The sequence below is a fragment of the Microcebus murinus genome, chromosome 2 (genome assembly GCF_040939455.1).
Source record: "Microcebus murinus isolate Inina chromosome 2, M.murinus_Inina_mat1.0, whole genome shotgun sequence".
Lineage (NCBI taxonomy): Eukaryota > Metazoa > Chordata > Mammalia > Primates > Cheirogaleidae > Microcebus > Microcebus murinus.
This window is the reverse complement of record NC_134105.1, coordinates 124,655,251-124,675,341: the sequence shown is the minus strand read 5'-3', so window position 1 is coordinate 124,675,341 and position 20,091 is coordinate 124,655,251. Positions and strand designations below refer to the sequence as shown.

At 42.2% G+C, this 20,091-nt stretch overlaps 1 protein-coding gene and 1 pseudogene across 4 annotated transcripts in view; one reads left to right on the top strand and one right to left on the bottom strand.

Moving 5' to 3' along the window:
• The window catches only part of ABL2 (ABL proto-oncogene 2, non-receptor tyrosine kinase), a 127,359-nt gene that overhangs the window by 25,924 nt on the left and 81,344 nt on the right, over window positions 1–20,091 (top strand). The window lies entirely within an intron of this gene.
• LOC105875499 (SRA stem-loop-interacting RNA-binding protein, mitochondrial pseudogene) lies at window positions 16,958–17,346 on the bottom strand (annotated as a pseudogene).

The following is a 20,091-nucleotide window of genomic DNA, read 5'->3' as shown; positions in this document are numbered from 1 at the left end:
ACAGAATTTTTTTCTTTTTTTGAGGGTGTCTCACTCTGTTGCCCTGGTCTAAAGTACAGTGATGTCATCATCACTGCAACCTCACACTCTCAGGCTCAAGCAGTCCTCCTGCCTCAGCCTCCCCAGTAGCTAAGACTACAGGTGTGCACTACCAAGTCTGGCTAATTTTTTAGCTTTTTTTGTAGGGACAGGGCTCACTGTGTTGCTCAGGCTGGTCTCCAACTCATGGCCTCAGGCAATCCTCCCAGAATGGTAGGATTACAGGTGGTAGCCTGTAGGATTACAGATGGGAGCCACTTTTACACCTGGCCTGTAAAAAAAAAAAAAAAAGAAAAAGAAAAGAGAGAAAGAATTTAAGAGCCTAAAACAAGATACTACAAAAGAATTATCTTATCTCCTAGTCATACTAAATGAAATAATATATAATAAGTGCATGGTCAGGGGTTGGAACATAAGACTTAATTCTAATCTACTTTGCTTTCCAGTATGCCAAGATGCCTCTTTCAATGTATGGGCTTCTGTGTATAGCTTGAACAATGGTAGAAATGTAGTTTTTTTTGTTAATTGTGATGAACATAGCAACAAAAAGCGTTACTTACTTGCAGGGAACCTTTGATATAATAAGGCTTAAAAGTGAAGAATGATCTGAGAAAGTTACTTTGAGAGGAGGCCCTCAGTGAAAGGGCAGTCTGTATTCTCATGGGGAGGGTGATGGTGCTGTTAACTGATTTCCAATTTGAAGATCTTTTCTGGAGTACTTTGTTTTGTTCTATTTTAATCACTGAGTTTTAAGGGAATAGCTTACAAAGCCAGCAGAAGAATGGAAAACTTTAAGTGTTTGTCTGCGTATAAAGTGTTTATTACAATACAGCTCTTACTTTGTGTTTAAACTAGAAAAAAGAAAAAAATGTATGTCATTTATTGACTATGTTCTTCCTTTACTTCTTTTTTTTTTTTTTTTTTGAGACAGAGTCTCACTTTGTTGTCCAGGCTAGAGTGAGTGCCGTGGCGTCAGCCTAGCTCACAGCAACCTCAAACTCCTGGGCTTGAGTGATCCTTCTGCCTCAGCCTCCCGAGTAGCTGGGACTACAGGCATGTGCCACCATGCCCGGCTAATTTTTTTTTAATATATATATCAGTTGGCCAATTAATTTCTTTCTATTTATAGTAGAGACGGGGTCTCGCTCTTGCTCAGGCTGGTTTTGAACTCCTGACCTTGAGCAATCCGCCCGCCTCGGCCTCCCAAGAGCTAGGATTACAGGCGTGAGCCACAGCGCCCGGCCCTTCCTTTACTTCTATAATGGGAAATGAAAACAACTTTTCCTCACAAATGCAGTATATTTTATTGCAGGGAAAAAGTATAAGCAAAAACTAAAAACAAACCCAAAGTGCCCACTTTCCTACAGGGAGACAGCAGTCATTAAAGTTCTAGTGTGTATCCTTTTGAAATCTCTTTCATGCATATCATTTGTATTGCTAATCAAAATATATGCAAGGCATACCTGCAATTTTTTGTTACCTTTTTCACTTTATATATTTCGAAACTTCTAAACTAGAAATCTTAAATTGAAGGAGAAAAGAGTTTTTTGTTTTTACCTTTTTAGAACTTCTTGCAAATTTACTTCTTTCCACACTATATAACATCCAATACTTTTGTCTTACAATTTTTATTATTTGTTTCCTCGGGTTAAGTTCCTTGAAGACTTCTGTATTCTTCATTCTGCTGAGCTCATATGAAGTTTATATAAGGACAGGACTTACATTAACAGAAGTGCTTGTAGGGGTAAAAAGCAGAAAACATTTCAGCAATTATTTCAGGGTATGCAGATCAATCACTAATTCCTTTATAGTCCAGTGTTGCTTAATTTGCTGGCATAACCAAAAACTAGAGAAGTACAAATTTGTGTACAGATAAAGTCCTTTCCTGTTTTTTAAGCTGTGATAAAATAGTCTTGTTATGTTAATTTTTTAAGTGACCTTTGAACAGAACATACTTAGGCATTGTTAGCAATTGAAAACAAAAGTGTGGAGGAGGACAGCAAAGTTATATTCTATTCCTTTTAAAATGTCGTGAGTTAATTTCTTTTTTTTTTTTTTTTTTTTTGAGACAGAGTCTCGCTTTGTTGCCCAGGCTAGAGTGAGTGCCGTGGCGTCAGCCTAGCTCATAGCAACCTCAAACTCCTGGGCTCGAGTGATCCTTCTGCCTCAGCCTCCCGGGTAGCTGGGACTACAGGCATGCGCCACCATGCCCGGCTAATTTTTTATATATATATCAGTTGGCCAATTAATTTCTTTCTATTTATAGTAGAGACGGGGTCTCGCTCTTGCTCAGGCTGGTTTTGAACTCCTGACCTTGAGCAATCCGCCCGCCTCGGCCTCCCAAGAGCTAGGATTACAGGCGTGAGCCACAGCGCCCGGCCTGTGAGTTAATTTCTTTTAAGAAGAAGGAAGTGTGGGTTTCCTGTCTAGTTTTTAGGTGGTGATTTATAAAAGAATAGCACTCCCACTGTGTTAGCAGCTAATTTATAAATGTACATATTAACTGGTAATAAGCAGGAGTCTAATGGAACTAGGGCCTGCTTTTTTCCTTTTCCTTCCTAAAGTATTAACAGTTATTGATTCTGTTACAGCATAGAAGACCAATAATAATATTAAGTTGTGTCAAATGTTATTTATCCCAGTATGCTAAGATTAAGTTTTTTACCATCTTTAAATCTTTTTCTTTTTGAGACAGAATCTTGTTCTGTTGTCCTGTGGAAGAGTGCAGGGCATCATTGTAGCTGACTGTAACCTCAAAGTCCTTGAGTTCAAGTGATCCTCTTGCCTCAGCCTCCCAAGTAGTTGGGACTACAGGAGTGCGCCACCACGCCCAGCTAGTTTTTCCATTTTTAGTAGAGATGGGGTCACACTCTTGCTCAGGCTGGTTTCCAACTCTTGACCTTGAGCGATCAGTCCGCCTTGGCCTCCCAGAGTGTTAGGATTACTGGCATGAGCCACTGTACCCAGCCCATCTTTAAATGTTAAAAGGATTTTTCTCACAGCTATCCTCCTTAAGTATAGATAAAGAATTTAATGATTTCATGGTGTATTTGTGACTTGTAAGAGTTTTAAAAGTTTAGTATAAGTGATAAGTTATAAAAAATAAATCTTAGTGAAAGAAATTTTAGTTAAAATGGGGACACATTTTGGAAGAAAACTGGCATCCCCAAAACAAACAAAAAACTATGTTATTTCTAAAAGGAGCATCTCAGTTGTGCAAAAGGAGTTAACAGAGCAGGCTTGATTGAGACTGATATCTTTAGAAAAACCTGCTTGCAAGGTTGGCATCCGGGAACTTGGATTTTGAGAGGATTCTCATCATTACCAGAACTGAAAAGAATGGCTCACTGTGCCTAAACTGTTTTTTACAAACAATGTGGTTTATGATTGAACACCTGCTTTCTTTCTGGGCATCTGAAATTTTGGTATGTAGTAGGCAGAGGATGCTTACATGATCATCCCCATCCCCGAAAAACCTTGGGTCAAGTCTCTAATGAGCTTATCTTGGAGATAACATTTTACATGTTATAACTTATTGCTGGAAGAATTACACATATCCTTTTTTTTTTTTTTTGAGACAGAGTTTCCCTTTGTTGCCCAGGCTAGAGTGAGTGCGGTGGTGTCAGCCTAGCTCACAGCAACCTCAAACTCCTGGGCTCAAGCGATCCTGCTGCCTCAGCCTCCTGAATAGCTGGGACTACAGGCATGTGCCACCGTGCCCGGCTAATTTTTTCTCTATATATTAGTTGGCCAATTACTTTCTTTCTATTTATAGTAGAGACGGGGTCTCGCTCTTGCTCAGGCTGGTTTCAAACTCCTGACCTCGAGCAATCCGCACTTATTGGCCTTCCAGAGTGCTAGGATTACAGGCGTGAACCATCCCGCGCCCAGCCACACATATCCTGTGTGACTCCACTGGGAGAAGACTTTCAGAAGCTTGTGCCTCGTTTCCTCTGGACTTTTCCCTGTGTGCCTTTTTTCATTGTTGATTTTGCTTTGTATCTTTTTACTGTAATAATTCACAGCCCTGAGTACAACTATGTGCTGAGTTCTGAGTCTTCCTAGTGAATCATCAAACCTGGGCATGTTCTTGGGGACCCCTGATACAACAGTGGATCAGATAAATTTAAAACTAGAATCTACCATGTTCATATAAGCCTCTGCATGAAAGCATCCAGTGGTTATATATTATTTTTAAGCTATACCTAAATAGGGTAGGAGATAGAATAAGTGAAATTGAAAGTAAGTTTGGGGTCTGAAAGAGAGGAAAAAAAGGCTCTTAATTTTTGACTGACAAACTTCTATTTAGGTTCTATATTTGTGACTCTAAATCCAGGTGTCTAGCTATATGCTAAGGTTCTATAATATATAGAAATATGTTATTCGTAAATATGACTCAAGGAAAGCATTGTGATGTAGAAAGTAGATGGGTTTTGAAACTAGTCACATTTGAGTTGAAATTCTGGTTTTAACTGTGTAATTGTTTGAACTCATTGTTTCCTCATTTATAAAAGGAAGATAATACCTGCTGGATAGAGTAGTTTTAGAATTAAATGGGATAATGTATATAAAGCTCCTCCTTCCACATCTTGCATATGACTTACAAATTGTCAGTATATTTTTCCTATCAAGATGTAGAGAGATTGGAGAAGTTTACAGGAGAAAAAAGAGAGAAGGTGAAATTTGTGTTTCTCTTCTGCTTATTGGTTTAATGGAGGTTGCATAGGAAGATTAGGGAGGAGAGAAGAAACATTAGGATTTGGAAAATGGAATTTTAAATTTATCTCCACAATCACCCATGGGACTTTTCATAGTTTAATTTAAGAACTAAGAATATCATAAGTACAAAGCCACTAAGAGGATAGGATAGGCACAGAAACCTTATGAATTTTTTTTTTTTTTTTTTACTTTTATGGTGAAGTTGTTATGAATTAGTTGACATCTGTGTGTGAGAATGCTTCAGTAATGGAATTAAACACAGCCAACCTCTGTTCCCTTATGAATGCTTCCAGGTAATAATGGGGCAATTTGGATTAATTTATAGGCATGATATCCTATTAGTCTTCTTAGAATCCATGTTTACAAAAGATAGTGGCATCTTAAAACAGAATTTTATGATTCTGGTGTGTATTTTTTTTTTTTTTTTTTTTTACTGACAAACTATGGTGCTTAATGGTGTGTATTTTTTTTTTTAATACAACTTTTTCAATTTTTGAAAATTCAAAATTATGAAATTTACAAAAACCAATGCTAACTTTGCTTTGACTGTGGGAAAAAAGATACTTATTAGGTGACACTATAGAGACTTGTTAGGTGAATTTATTATGATCAGAGACTTACAAGTTTGATTCAGTAAGCCAAAAAACTGTACTTTACCAGTCCACTAGGGGATACTCCAGTACTCAGGAAGAAAATCCAGTTGCCATTATACTTTAAAAATTATCTCCCACTTAGTAAAATCATTGCTTTCCTATTTGCTTATATGAAAAAAAGTAGACTTTAGGGCTGGTTTGGGCCAGTTGTTCTGCTTTCATACTTTTTTGTTTGCAATAAAATATATTTTTCTTATATAATTTTATTTACATATAATTTAAATTTTTTTCCCCAACCATGAATATGTAAACATGAATAAAAATATGTTTTTCTTAAAAGGAATATAAAAAAAAGAGCCCGGTGCGGTGGCTCACGCCTGTAATCCTAGCTCTCTGGGAGGCCGAGGCGGGCGGATTGCTCGAGGTCAGGAGTTCGAAACCAGCCTGAGCAAGAGCGAGACCCCGTCTCTACTATAAATAGAAAGAAATTAATTGGCCAACTAATATATATACAAAAAATTAGCCAGGCATGGTGGCGAATGCCTGTAGTCCCAGCTACTTGGGAGGCTGAGGCAGGAGGATTGCTTGAGCCCAGGAGTTTTGAGGTTGCTGTGAGCTAGGCTGACGCCACGGCACTCACTCTAGCCTGGGCAACAAAGCGAGACTCTGTCTCAAAAAAAAAAAAAAAAAAAAATGCCCATCTACATCATCATTTTAGGCTGGGCGCGGTGGCTCACGCCTGTAATCCCAGCACTCTGGGAGGCGGAGGCGGGCGGATTGCTCGAGGTCAGGAGTTCGGAAAAAAAAGAAAGACCATTCATAGTGCTTTTGCTTAGATCCAAACTGTTGATTTTTATGTGATAGTTTCCAATTGATTGTCTCATTTTCTCTCTAATTTCAATTGAGAGAGTAATTGTTCTGTCTTCATTTTAATTTTAATCTCAATTTTTTGAGACAGAGTCTCATTCTGTTGCCCGGGCTAGAGTGCTGTGGCGTCATCTTAGCTCACAGCAACCTCAAACTCCTGGCCTCCAGCGATCCTCCTGCCTCAGCCTCATGAGTAGCTGGGACTACAGGCATGCGCCACCATGCCCGGCCAATTTTTTATATATATTTTTAGTTTGCCAATTAATTTCTTTCTATTTGTTAGTAGAGGCAGGGTCTAGCTCTTGTTCACACTGGTTTCAAACTCCTGACCTTGAGCGATCTGCCCACCTTGGCCTCCCAGAGTGCTAGGATTACCGGTGTGAGCCGCTGGGCCCGGACTTTTATTTTTATATTTATTTTTTTTTGAGACAGTCTCACTCTGTCGCCTGGGCTAGAGTGCCATCAGCCAAGCTCACAGCAACCTCAAAACTCCTGGGCTTAAGTGATCCTCCTGCCTCAGCCTCCCAAGTAGCTGGGACTATAGATGTGGACCATCTGGCTAATTTTTCTATTTTTAGTAGAAAAATACTGTTTAGGATGGTCTTGAACTCCTGAGCTCAAGCAATCCTCCCACCTTGGCTTCCCAGAGAGCTAAGATTACAGGTGTGAGCCACTGTGCCTGACCTATGTTCTGTCTTTAACACAACACAGACGGTTTCTTAGTAATTCTTTTGGAAACGTTGTTAATGATTTTTAAAAATCTTAACACCGTGTAGATTATTCAAGTAATGGGAGAATATGTGTATATAAAGTGATTTCATTCAGAAAGATTAAGATTGTCACATTATCATATAGCATCTAATAATTTAATATAGAAGAGCTGGAAAAATATACAGCGTTATCTGAATGTGAAAGTTAAGTACAATAGTTTATTACCTTATAGCTTATAGTCAGTGCTTATTCTTTCTAATTATGGTTTTATAATTCTCATCCTTGTGATATAGTAAGAGTATATGGTACTGGGAAGGCCATTAGGTCTGGTATGGGTCCATAAAGGATTTCATTACTATCATTTTGGGTTTCCTCTTCTGAAAGTGACCTTCCTGTATTCTTCATATCAGTTGAGAGGAGCACTGTTTTCAAGAGAAGTGGGAGTGGCTTCCTGTCCAAGCAGGGACTAGCTGTGGTTAGAAGGGATAGTGGGAAGTGCCTGAATGGCTCCTTCTCCTTTCCTCTTCTCTCAACCCTTTTACCACCATTTCCATTACCAGGTCTAGGACCTTAAATTCTGGATATATTGGAGCATATCCTAGAACATTCTTTGTTACTGCTATCTTTGGTGAAAAAGTTTCTGGTAACAGTGAAACTTTTATGTGAAATATATATTTGGTCTTTATTCTGTTTCCTTATAAAAATTGCTCCTAAAACCCATGGCATCTTTGGGGTGATAAGAGTGTCTTTTGTATGCTAATGAGATGACTTGGTGCCTGGGGCCTATAAATAGCTTCAGGATGGGGCCTAGTCACCTAAAAGACAAAGGCATGATTAGAAGGTTGGGACTTTCAGCCCTATCCCCTAATTTTTGGGGAGGGGGAAGAATGGCTAAAGATTGAGCAGATCACCAGTAATTTAATCAACCATGCATATGTAATGAAGTCTCCATAAAAACCTGAAAGTACTGGGTTCAGAGAACTTCTGGATAGCTGAACACATGGAGGTTCCTGGAGGGTGGTGCTGCTGGAGAAGGCCTGGAAGTGCTACTCAGCCCCTGTTCTCCCGTACTTTGCCCTATGCATCCCTTCTATCTGTTCATTTGTTATCTTTTGTAATATCCTTTATAATAAATGGGTAAACATTTATTTTAAAGTGTGTCCCTGAGTTCTGTGAGCGACTCTAGCAAATTAATCAAATGTAAGGAGGAGGATATGAGAACCGCAATTTATAGCGGTTGATCATATCTGACATCTGAAGTAGGGGACAGCCTTACAGGACTGAGCCCTCAACCTAAGGGATATGATGCTATATCAAGGTAGATAGTAGCAGAATTGAGTTGAATTGTAGGATAGTCAGCTAGTGTCCACTGGGGAACCTGCAGAATTGTTTGCTTGCTATGTGAAGAAATTCCCCCATGCATCTGGTGTCAGAAGAATTGTATTCCGTGGTGTATGAAAGTAGGAAAATCTCTTTGGGATTTTGTTTTTCCTGTCCTCAGACTTCCTGTTTGGTGTCTGTTTTACCCTAGATGAACGAACTAATGGTGTAATGAACAACTTCCTAGTGACAAGATGATTGCTAGTTAAGATGTAATATATGATGCAAGAGTAAGGAAACATTTAAGAAGAGAACATTTAACTTTTTGGGCTCTGAAAAATTCCTGAAGAATCTTGTTGAAACACCCAGAACAATATAACATGAAGATTGTTATATTTTGGCCATTAATGTTTCACATCTTGAGAATGAAGAATTGAACTGTTAAATTTATATAATTCAGCCATTCTTATTTCCTATTAAATTAAAATTTTAAATTGTATTTAATTTTGAAAAGTTAACACATAGAATTCAAGATTTAAGAGGTATACATTTAATATCCCTCGATCTTTTTCCTTTAAGTTGCCCAGTTCTCTTCCTTATAGGCAATCAATATTCCCAGTTTAAGTATACTTTTAACATTTATTATTTAAAGGACTTCTTTGGTCATGAATAATTCAGGTTGATAATATGGATTCTAGAGTCAGACATTTTGAATTTTCATTTACTCAACAGTTATTGAGCACCTACCAGGCACTAGGAATATAGCAGTGGATAAGTTGCAGCCCTTGCCTTCATGGAGATTACACTGTATGGGTGGAGACAGGCACTATTTATTTACTGTATAATGTGGTAATGAGTTCTAGGAAGAAAACTAAAGCTGGGGGCCATGCCTGTAATCCTAGCACTTTGGGAGGCCAAGGTGGGAGGATCACTTGAGGTCAATAGTTTGAGACCAGCCTGAGCAAGAGTGAGACCCCATCTCTACTAAAGATAGAAAAAAATTAGCTGGGTGTGGTGGCATATGCCTGTAGTCCCAGGTACTCAGAAGGCAGGAGGATCACTTGAGTCATGAGTCTGAGGTTGCTGTGAGCTAGGCTGACACCACAGCACTCTAGCCGGGGCAGTAGCGTGAGACTCTGTCTCAAAAAAAAAAAAATTCCCCAAAGAAACTAATACATTTTATAGTTATAACATGCAATACATTTTATTTTTATAGGCCTTCCAAAACCTGTTACACAGTTCTGACAAATTAAATATTGGGTGCTATTTTTTCCTGTCCATTTTGACTAAATGATATTTTGAATTTGAAACTGCTTTGGTTTCTCTAGTATGTATCAAAATGCTAACAAGTATTTAAAAGGCAAAATCCTTAGACTTTAAGCAAACAGGTTGCTAGTGGTGAAAGTAAATGGAATATAAAAATGTCAACATGTAAAATTTGAATTTTCCAGTGACTGATTAATATGTCTGAATTTGCTGGCAAATCTCCTATGTCTGATATTATGGAAAGGAGGTACAACATAGAAAATAAACCTGAAATTTGAGGATCTCAAAATGCTTAATATCTAGGTGAATAGAGGCACTTTGAGTCAAAAATGTAATCATGGATAAGGGATACAGAAGACCAGACATGGTAAAGATGTAGGAAATAGAAAAACAAAGTAGACACTGTGAAGCACATTAAAACATAGTATTGGAAGGAGAAGAGAAATAGAAAATGAAAGTTAAAGGAAAAAGCCCAGCATATGAGAGTTTAAGAAAAATTTTAAATACAGATTTGCTGGATCCAGTCAATGGATCCAGTTTGATGTTGAAATGACTAGCATAGCCATACATACATGCTCAAAAAGAATTCTGAAAATAAATTCCAAAGCTATTACATTACTCATTAAGTAGTTCTAGCCTATAAGGGCATTGCTAATTTTCTGTACTCTAAATTTCTATTAATTTGATTTGCTTGTCTAGGCTTCCTAAAATATAACTTATAATGTAGCTATTTGCCATCTTTAATTCCAGTTTATGTACTTTTTATTTTTCTTTAAAACATTAAGAAGAAAAGCATAATATGAGATGCCTCAGTTTGGTTCATGGAATCTTAAGACCTTTGAGCTGAAAATAACTTTAGAATGATCTTCCCCCCTGCCTTGTAATGTTACAGATAGGGAGATGAAAACAGTGGTAAATTATGCTATCTAGTGATGGTAGAGAAAAGACTAGAACTTAAGTATTTTGACTTCTGGCTCCTGCTCTGCAACTGTGATCCCCAACCCCTGGGGCTGGGCCGCACAGCAGTAGGTGAGCCGCAAGCCAGCAAAGCGATATACCAGGACATCAGACCCTCATAGAAGGATGAACCCCAGGTTGTGTGCTCCCCACGAGAATCCAACTCCTGATGACCTGAGGTGGAACTGAGCACCACCACCACCTCCCCCGCCCCTCCCTCCTCCATCCTGTGGAAAACTGTCTTCCAGGAAACTGGTCCATGGTATCAAAAAGGCTGGGGACTGCTCCCTGCTCTCTGCCATTTTGCCTTGTGTTTTGTTGGTTTTGTATTATAATTTTTTATTATTACAGTTTTATGTTGACAAAGACAGGAGTTTTTCTTTTTTTGTTACATATCTGCTTTGTATTAATTGACTTGATTGACTTGTGTGATTTTATGCATACAGAGAAAAATGTTCTTTATGTTGAAAAGCTAACAGTTTTGTGATTCTTTCACCAAGTGAAAGCCAATCTGTAATTTCTAGGAAATTATCTAAACCTTTTCATCTTTATTGCTAGCTTTATAGTTGTGTTTATTACTTTATTATTTATTTTGATTTGAATTAACATTTTACATATTTAAATTTATTTAGGAGCATTAAGTATGAAAAGTACAAATGGAAATTTTTATGTTAAAAACTTATAGAACCTGCCGGGCGCGGTGGCTCACGCCTGTAATCCTAGCTCTCTGGGAGGCCGAGGCAGGCGGATTGCTCAAGGTCAGGAGTTCAAAACCAGCCTGAGAAGAGCGAGACCCCGTCTCTACTATAAATAGAAAGAAATTAATTGGCCAACTGATATATATATAAAAAAATAATTAGCCGGGCATGGTGGCGCATGCCTGTAGTCCCAGCTACTCGGGAGGCTGAGGCAGAAGGATCGCTCGAGCCCAGGAGTTTGAGGTTGCTGTGAGCTAGGCTGACGCCACGGCACTCACTCTAGCCTGGACAACAAAGCGAGACTCTGTCTCAAAAAACAAAAACAAACAAACAAAAAAACCCAAAAAACTTATAGAACCTTATTAATACTTATTTTAATAAGAAGGACAGCTGGACGAGGTGGCTCACGCCTATAATCCTAGCACTCTGGGAGGCCGAGGTGGGAGGATTGTTTGAGCTCAGGAGTTCGAGACCAGCCTGAGCAAGAGAGAGATGTGGTCTCTACCAAAAATAGAAAAAATAAGGTGGGCATGGTGGCGCATGCCTGTAATCCCAGGTACTTGGGAGGGAGGCTGAGGCAGCAGGATTGCTTGAGCCCAGGAGTTTGAGGTTGCTATGAGCTAAGCTGACACCACGGCACTCACTCTACCCTGGGTAACAAAGAGAGACTCTGTCTCAAAAAAAAAAAAAAAAAAAAAGGAAGGACTAGTTAGGCTTTGTAGGATGTCTGATTTATAGGATATTCATCACTATTTTGTTTGAGGTTCAAAAATCTAAAAGTGTATTACCATAGTATTGCTGGTAAGAATTACTGGGAACCTGATTAACAAATAGTGAAGGATGTTTTTGTAAGGGTGGTGGTGGGGGGCCCTTCCCCTCCCTAGATCAAAAAGAAAAGGCTCACGAGAGACCAGACCCACCAAGGAAAAACTACCAGCTCCCACTGAGAAAAACCACACCCAGATGTCACCCAGATAAGAAAGTTTCCGCTCCTGTATTCCGAAAATACCGCCAGCCCCTCCTATTTCTCAGTGACCACCCAAGGTGGCCCCAGCTCTTCCCACCAAAGTCCCTAGCAAGGCCCAAATGGTATAAAACGCCACACCCCCTTCAAACAGAGGCGATTTCTGGGGTCCCCCTCTTTTGGGGCCCCAGAACCTTGTCTGGGAGCACTAAATAAAACCACGTGGTTTGGCCCCACTCTTTCTCTCTCTCTGTCTTTTCTTTTCGCTGCTGCCAAAAAACCTTACATTTGGTGCCGAAACCCAGGAGGGGAGTCTTGGCCGAGCAGGCCTGCCACAGGGCCGTGGTCGCGCCTTCCCCTCTCTTGTCTTCCTGACCTCAGGCCGGACCTCCACCAGACGCCTGTCGACTAACTGGCCTGGGTAAGTCCCTCTGCCCTTGCAGTCCTAGCCCAGTGAGTCCATTCCACGGTCTCTGTCCATAAAACCTTGGGTCCAAATCAGAGATCCTCCACCATAAGGCGCCGAGTGCCTCAGGGACGCCTGAGCCCCTCAGTCAGTCCTTCCATCCGTAAGGATCCAGAAGGGCCTGAGTGCCTCGGGGACGCCTGATCCCCTCAGTCAGTCCTTCCATCCGTAAGGATCCATAAGGGCCTGAGTGTCTCGGGGACGCCTGAGCCTCTCAGTCAGTCCTTCCATCCGTAAGGATCCATAAGGCCCCGAGTGTCTCGGGGACGCCTGAGCCCCTCAGTCAGTCCTTCCATCCGTAAGGATCCATAAGGGCCTGAGTGTCTCGGGGACACCTGAGCCCCTCAGTCCTTCCATCCGTAAGGATCCATAAGGCCCCGAGTGTCTCGGGGACGCCTGAGCCCCTCAGTCAGTCCTTCCATCCGTAAGGATCCATAAGGCCCTGAGTGTCTCGGGGACGCCTGAGCCCCTCAGTCAGTCCTTCCATCCGTAAGGATCCATAAGGCCCTGAGTGCCTTGGGGACGCCTGATCCCCTCAGTCGGTCCTTTCCAAGGCTCAGAACCTTCTCTCCATGGTCTGAACGGTGTCCTGGGATTCCGACTCCCGATCTCGTCCTTCCACCATTGGACTAGGACACCATGGGCAGTCAATCGTCCAAAATCAAATCTCACAGGCCTCTGGGCTGTCTCTTAGCCAATCTTACAGCCGTGGGCCTCAAGCCTGATATTCAGCCCAAGCGACTCATTTCTATTGTAACACCGCCTGGCCGACGTACAAATTAGACAATAGGTCCCAGTGGCCTAAAAATGGGACTTTCAATTTCAAAATCTTACAAGATCTGGATAACTTTGGCACCAAAATGGCAAATGGGGAGAGATTCCTTATGTCCAGGCTTTCTTCTATCTGCGTTCCCGTCCTTTCCTCTGACCTGTGACCTGTGACCAGCCTTTGTAAGGCTGGTGGTGGGGGCCCCCTTGTGTGGAGTCCTCCGCTGTCCTTGGCCTCTTCCACCTCTCAGCCGAAGGACCTGTTAGAAACCTCTTCTGCCTTCTCTGACCCACCTGACTCCCTTACCTGTCCCCCTGCTCGGCCTCAACCATATCTGGGTCCTCCTCTTCCTTCTAATGCCCCATCGTCCTTCGATACTGCTTGTGCTGGCTTTCTGTCAACGTCCCCTGTCAGTCACCACACTCGATCCCACGTGAGACCCTTAGACCAAACCCTTCTCTGCCCCTTGCTTGAGATAGCCAGTGCCGAAGGGGTCGAGCACGTCCACGTTCCCTTCTCCCTGTCTGATCTCACTCAGATTGAAAAGGGTTTAGGCTCCTTTTCTAATGACCCCACGGCCTACACCAAAGAGTTCCGTTATCTTACACAAGCACATGATTTGACCTGGCGTGACATTTTTGTCATTCTGGCCTCTACTCTTACTACTGATGAAAAAAAAAAAAAACGTGTCTATATGGCAGCTCAGGGACATGCCGACCAAGTCCATATAACACACCACACCATGCTAGTCGGGCCAAGGCTGTCCCACGCAATGAGCCAAGGTAAGAATACCAGCCAGACACCCCCCGCTGGCCGAGATGGTAGAACCCGCCGAGATCGCATGCTGCAATGTGTTCTTGCTGGCCTCCAGGCTGTTGCCCATCGGGCCGTTAATTATGATAAGCTTAGAGAAATCACTCAAAAGCCGGATAAAAATCCTATGGTCTTCCTCAGGCATCTTACAGATGCTCTCATCCAATATACCCACTTAGACTCCCCTTCCCCAGCAGGGGCCACCGTCCTTGCAACTCACTTTATCACCCAGTCCTCCTCTGACATTAGATGCAAACTTAAAAAGGCAGAAGAAGGCCCTCAGACCCCCATCCGAGACCTGGTAAACATGCGTTTAAAATCTTTAATTCCCGAGATGGACAGGCAAAGGTCCAAAAGGAAACCCCTGTCTACCAAAAGGACACCTGCAAGCCCAAGCCTTGGTTGCAGCCCTGCGGCCGGCGGGGCCCGGAAAGCCATCAACCTCGTCTAAAGCAACCAGCCACACTCTGCCAGGCACCTGCTTCAAGTGTGGTAAGGAAGGCCACTGGGCCAACTGGTGCCCACAGTCATGTCAGCTTACTGAACCTGTCCAGCCTGCGGTCAAGAGGGACACTGGAAGAGTGATTGTCCCTTGTGACAAATGTCTGCAGGGTCAGTCCTTCCACCTGCCGTTGACGGTTTTGGGCTTGGCTGCAGAAGACTGAAAGAGCCCCGGCTCTGCAACCCCAATCACCCTCACTACCCCAGGGTAACAAGGTAATAAGTAAGATATCGTCCTTTCTGGTTGACACGGGGGGGCTACCTACTCTGTCCTACCTTCTTTTTCAGGCCCTACTTATCCTTCCCAGGAGACCAATCAGGCCTTGGAGAGAAGGCTCTGAGCCTTGAATAGACCCACTGAGTGGATCAGGCTTCCCTGAGGCACTCAGGGCCTTATGGATCCTTACGGATGGAAGGACTGACTGAGGGGATCAGGCGTCCCCGAGACACTCGGGGCCTTATGGATCCTTACGGAAGGAAGGACTGACTGAGGGGATCAGGAGTCCCCGAGACACTCAGGGCCTTATGGATCCTTACGATGGAAGGACTGACTGAGGGGCTCAGGCGTCCCCGAGACACTCGGGCCCTTATGGATCCTTACGGATGGAAGGACTGACTGAGGGGCTCAGGTGTCCCCGAGACACTCAGGGCCTTATGGATCCTTACGGATGGAAGGACTGACTGAGGGGCTCAGGCGTCCCCGAGACACTCAGGCCCTTATGAATCCTTACGGATGGAAGGACTGACTGAGGGGCTCAGGCGTCCCCGAGACACTGAGGCCCTTATGGATCCTTACGATGGAAGGACTGACTGAGGGGCTCAGGCGTCCCCGAGACACTCAGGTTCTTATGGATCCTTACGGATGGAAGGACTGACTGAGGGGCTCAGGCATCCCCGAGACACTCAGGCCCTTATGGATCCTTACGGATGGAAGGACTGACTGAGGGCCTCGGGCGTCCCCGAGACACTCAGGCCCTTATGGATCCTTACGGGTGGAAGGACTGACTGAGGGGCTCGGGCGTCCCCGAGACACTCAGGCCCTTATGGATCCTTACGGATGGAAGGACTGACTGAGGGGCTCAGGCGTCCCTGAGGCACTCGGCGCCTTATGGTGGAGGATCTCTGATTTGGACCCAAGGTTTTATGGACAGAGACCGTGGAATGGACTCACTGGGCTAGGACTGCAAGGGCAGAGGGACTTACCCAGGCCAGTTAGTCGACAGGCGTCTGGTGGAGGTCCAGCCTGAGGTCAGGAAGACAAGAGAGGGGAAGGCGCGACCACGGCCCTGTGGCAGGCCTGCTCGGCCAAGACTCCTCTCCTGGGGGAGTCGGCACCAAATGTGAGGTTTTTTGGCAGCAGCGAAAAGAAAAGACAGAGAGAAAGAGTGGGGCCAAACCACGTGGTTTTATTTAGTGCTCCCAGACAAGGTTCTGGGGTCCCAAAAGAGGGGGACCCCAGAAATCGCCTCTGTTTGAAGGGGGTGTGGCGTTTTATACCATTTGGGCCTTGCTAGGGACTTTGGTGGGAAGAGCTGGGGCCACCTTGGGTGGTCACTGAGAAATAGGAGGGGCTGGCGGTATTTTCAGAATCCAGGAGCGGAAACTTTCTTATCTGGGTGACATCTGGGTGTGGTTTTTCTCAGTGGGGGCTGGTAGTTTTTCCTTGGTGGGTCTGGTCTCGTGAGCCTTTTCTTTTTGATCTAGGGAGGGAAAGGGCCTCCCCGCCCCACCAGCCTTACAGTTTTTCATAGCATTTACTTTGTGTAATAGTTTAAATAAGTTGTGGAGAAAGTTTCTATAAAAAGAATTTTGAAATTTTAAATAATTTTAAACTGCCTTCTAACTTCTAACAGGAACCAGTCATTACCATCAATGACCTGTTGGAAAGACTTCCATCAAGTGTTTCCATAGGAATTTGTGCCCCAATCACAATACTTTCCATATATTTACCTTTTTATTATGTTCATATTTCCCACCACATTATAAATTCCATGAGGATAGACACTGTGTCATGCATTTTTTTTTTTTTTTTTTTTGACAGAGTCTCACTTTGTTTGGTGGGCTAGAGTGTTGTATCAGCCTAGCTCACAGCAGCCTCAAACTCCTGGGCTCAAGCGATCCTCCTGCCTCAGCCTCAAGTAGCTGGGAGTACAGGCATGCGCCACCATGCCCGGCTGAGTTTCTCTATATATTTTTAGTTTGCCAATTCATTTCTTTCTATTTTTTTTTTCAGTAGAGACGGGGTCTCGCTCTTGCTCAAGCTGGTCTTGACTCTTTTTTTTTTTTTTTTCTCAGTTAACTTTATTTAATATACAGGAATGGTCTTAAAAATCTTTCTCTCCATCAGATGTTTGATCCCCATGAAAAACTTTTGGTCTTTGAGCTTGAACGTAGAACTTTACTCCATCAATGAAGTGATTTTCCTGTTGTAGTGCATTCTGAAGTTCTTCTTCTGTAGAAAACTGAACCCAACTGAAACCTTTGTGAAAGCCAGTCTCTTTGTCAAAAGGTAGGAAACACCTTCGTATATGGCCAAACTGTGCAAAGTGTTCTCTCATCTCACTCAACGCAGCAGTCCAAGGAATCTTTCTAACAAAGGCAATGGGCCGATTAACACTTCTATGCAGGGACACAACACTCCTCGCTGCCAAGGCCGCCATCTTTAGACTCTGGTCTTGACTCTTGACCTTGAGCTTTCCTCTGGCCTTGGACTCCCAGAGTGCTAGGATTACAGGCATGAGCCACCGCGCCCGGCCATATGCATTGTTTTAAACCCTCCCAAGCACAGATGAAAGTGCCTTAAGCATGTCAGTATCTTAAAAAATGTGGAACAAAACTGAGCTCTTACTGAGGTTATTTAGCGAGCCTGATTTTTACATATTAGTAAAAGACTTTATTAATTCCTAACAAAAGAATAGTTTCCAAAACTTTGAATTAATGAAGCTATTATACTATGAATAAATGTTGAACGTAAAGCAGCTTATTGGTGTATAAATTAATACATATACATGCACACGATTCTAGCCAAAGTGGAGGAAAAAATTAAAGCTTATAACCAAACTGTGTTTTTGTGGAAGAGTTGTGAAAAAACCTGCCTTCTTTTTTGTTTTTAGGTGAAGAGTGGCACTCAGCCCCCACCACGGAGGCTGGTGGACCCCTACTTCCCCCCGCCAAGCTACTTTCTTGAGCAGCATTTGATACTTATCAGTGGCAGATATAGCCAGCTTCACTGACAGTTGGTTGTAAAATAAATAATTGGCAGGAAAAGTCACAACCATGAATAGCAAAGGAAAGAACACCTCACTCCTTAAGCAACAGTATATGTGTCTTTAAGGTGATGCACACATAATGTAATACATTACATATTAATTAACTATACAATGTAATTATATTCAATTTGAGTTTTAAAAACTTACTATAGGAAACATCAGTGCCTGTCTCATTTACTTGAAAGACAGTTTTTGTTGTTTTTTGTTTTTTTTTTTTGAGACAGAGTCTCACTTTGCCCAGGCTAGAGTGAGTGCCGTGGCGTCAGCCTGGCTCACAGCAACCTCAATCTCCGGGGCTCAGCGATCCTACTGCCTCAGCCTCCCGAGTAGCTGGGACTAGAGGCATGCGCCACCATGCCCCGCTAATTTTTTGTATATATATTTTTAGTTGGTCAATTAATATATTTCTATTTTTGGTAGAGACGGGGTCTTGCTCAGGCTGGTTTCGAACTCCTGACCTTGAGCAATCCGCCCGCCTCAGCCTCCCAAAGTGCTAGGATTACAGGCGTGAGCCACCACGCCCGGCCTGTTTTTTTTTTTTTTTTTTGATACAGGTTCTTGCACTGTTGCCGGGGCTCTAGCCTACAGTGGTGTCAGCCTAGCCCATACTACTAATATATCAATTTTCTGTAAGTTAGTGACTTGTCATTTCCCTATTTTTGAACCTAACTGGCAATCTCAGGTCAAGACTTCTGAGAAATACATATGAACAAAATTATTTCCCTATTCATAAATCTTCCGAGACTAATCTAAGGGCAGTTTTAGAGGGGTTCACTGCTAATTATTATTACCTCGCTGAGCTTATTGAAAACACACGCACATTAGAGGGTTAAATGTGACAGTTTTGTTTAAACTTCCTTTCCTAAGGGGGAGGACAGAACAAGTAGGAATGTACTGTTCTTTCAGCAGCATGCCTGGGCAGACAGCTGTGCCTTTAGAATGTGTCTGCCCAAATCCATGTGCATTATTTTTGGTGGCTTTTTGCACCACTGCAGGTCTCTAGAATAGTTGGCTATTGAATGTTATCCATTTGGGCTATGATTCTCCTCTGTCCCCAGGAAATAATAATCATTATGCCTTTTCTTTGCATTCATACACATTTAGCTTTTTGGTAGGGGATACACTTTGAAGAATTCCTTTAATGAGAAGGAAGAATGAGGGAATTATTAAGTATAATATAGACTAATATTTACATATTTAATGTTTACCAGAGTAGAAAAATGTTATGCCTAATTTCAGATAACTTTTTCTTTTAAAAAAAATTATTTTAAATTGTAAAATATACATGACATAAACTTTACAATCTTATCATATGGTGTTATAATATCTCTTGTTTTGTTTTGTTAGTGTAATATTCTGTTAAAATATGAATAGTTCCCTGGAGATGACCCTTATGCAGTTTGGCCAGAGGAACTCCCTTTCTTCTCTGTTACTCTTCTATATCCTATGTGCTACTAGTACTGAAGCTTTAATTCCACTAGTAGAGTCTGATGATAGAACAAAGTGGTAGAAAGTTGGTAGACCTTAGCCACTGATCCTCCCTCATGCAATATCTTTGAAACATGGGGCATATCAACCTCTTTCTTTCCTTCCCTCTGGAGCCTTCATGACAGCTCCTCAGAAGAAATGTGTAAGGAAAGCCTGAGTTGAGTGTATACAACTCTCATCTTGTTACTTCCTTTCTTACCAGCTTTTAGTGATACCTTAGCATCTTTAGAATGAGCTCCAAACTCCTTAGCAGAGCACCCAGGATTTTTGTAATTTGGTGCATGCCTGCCCAGTCTCATACATACTCCCAAAGATCTAGACTTGAAAAGCACTTTCTATTACAAAAAAACCTTTAAGATATCTATAGTTCTTGTTTCCTCATATTTATATTATATAATGTTACATGTTGAATATCCCTAGCTTTTAAAATTCATTTCCTTGCCTTTTCAAAGTGAAAATGGCTTAGACACTTGACTGATGAAGTAATCAGTATTCCAATAAGTATACATCATGACAGTCATAATTACCATAGTGTAATTGCCTGTTATAGGATTGGGATGTTGAGTAGGAACAAAATTGCAGAGTTCATTCTCATGTGGAGGAATTCTATGAGCACTTTAAATAATTGGCCAAAATTATATAAGCCTTACC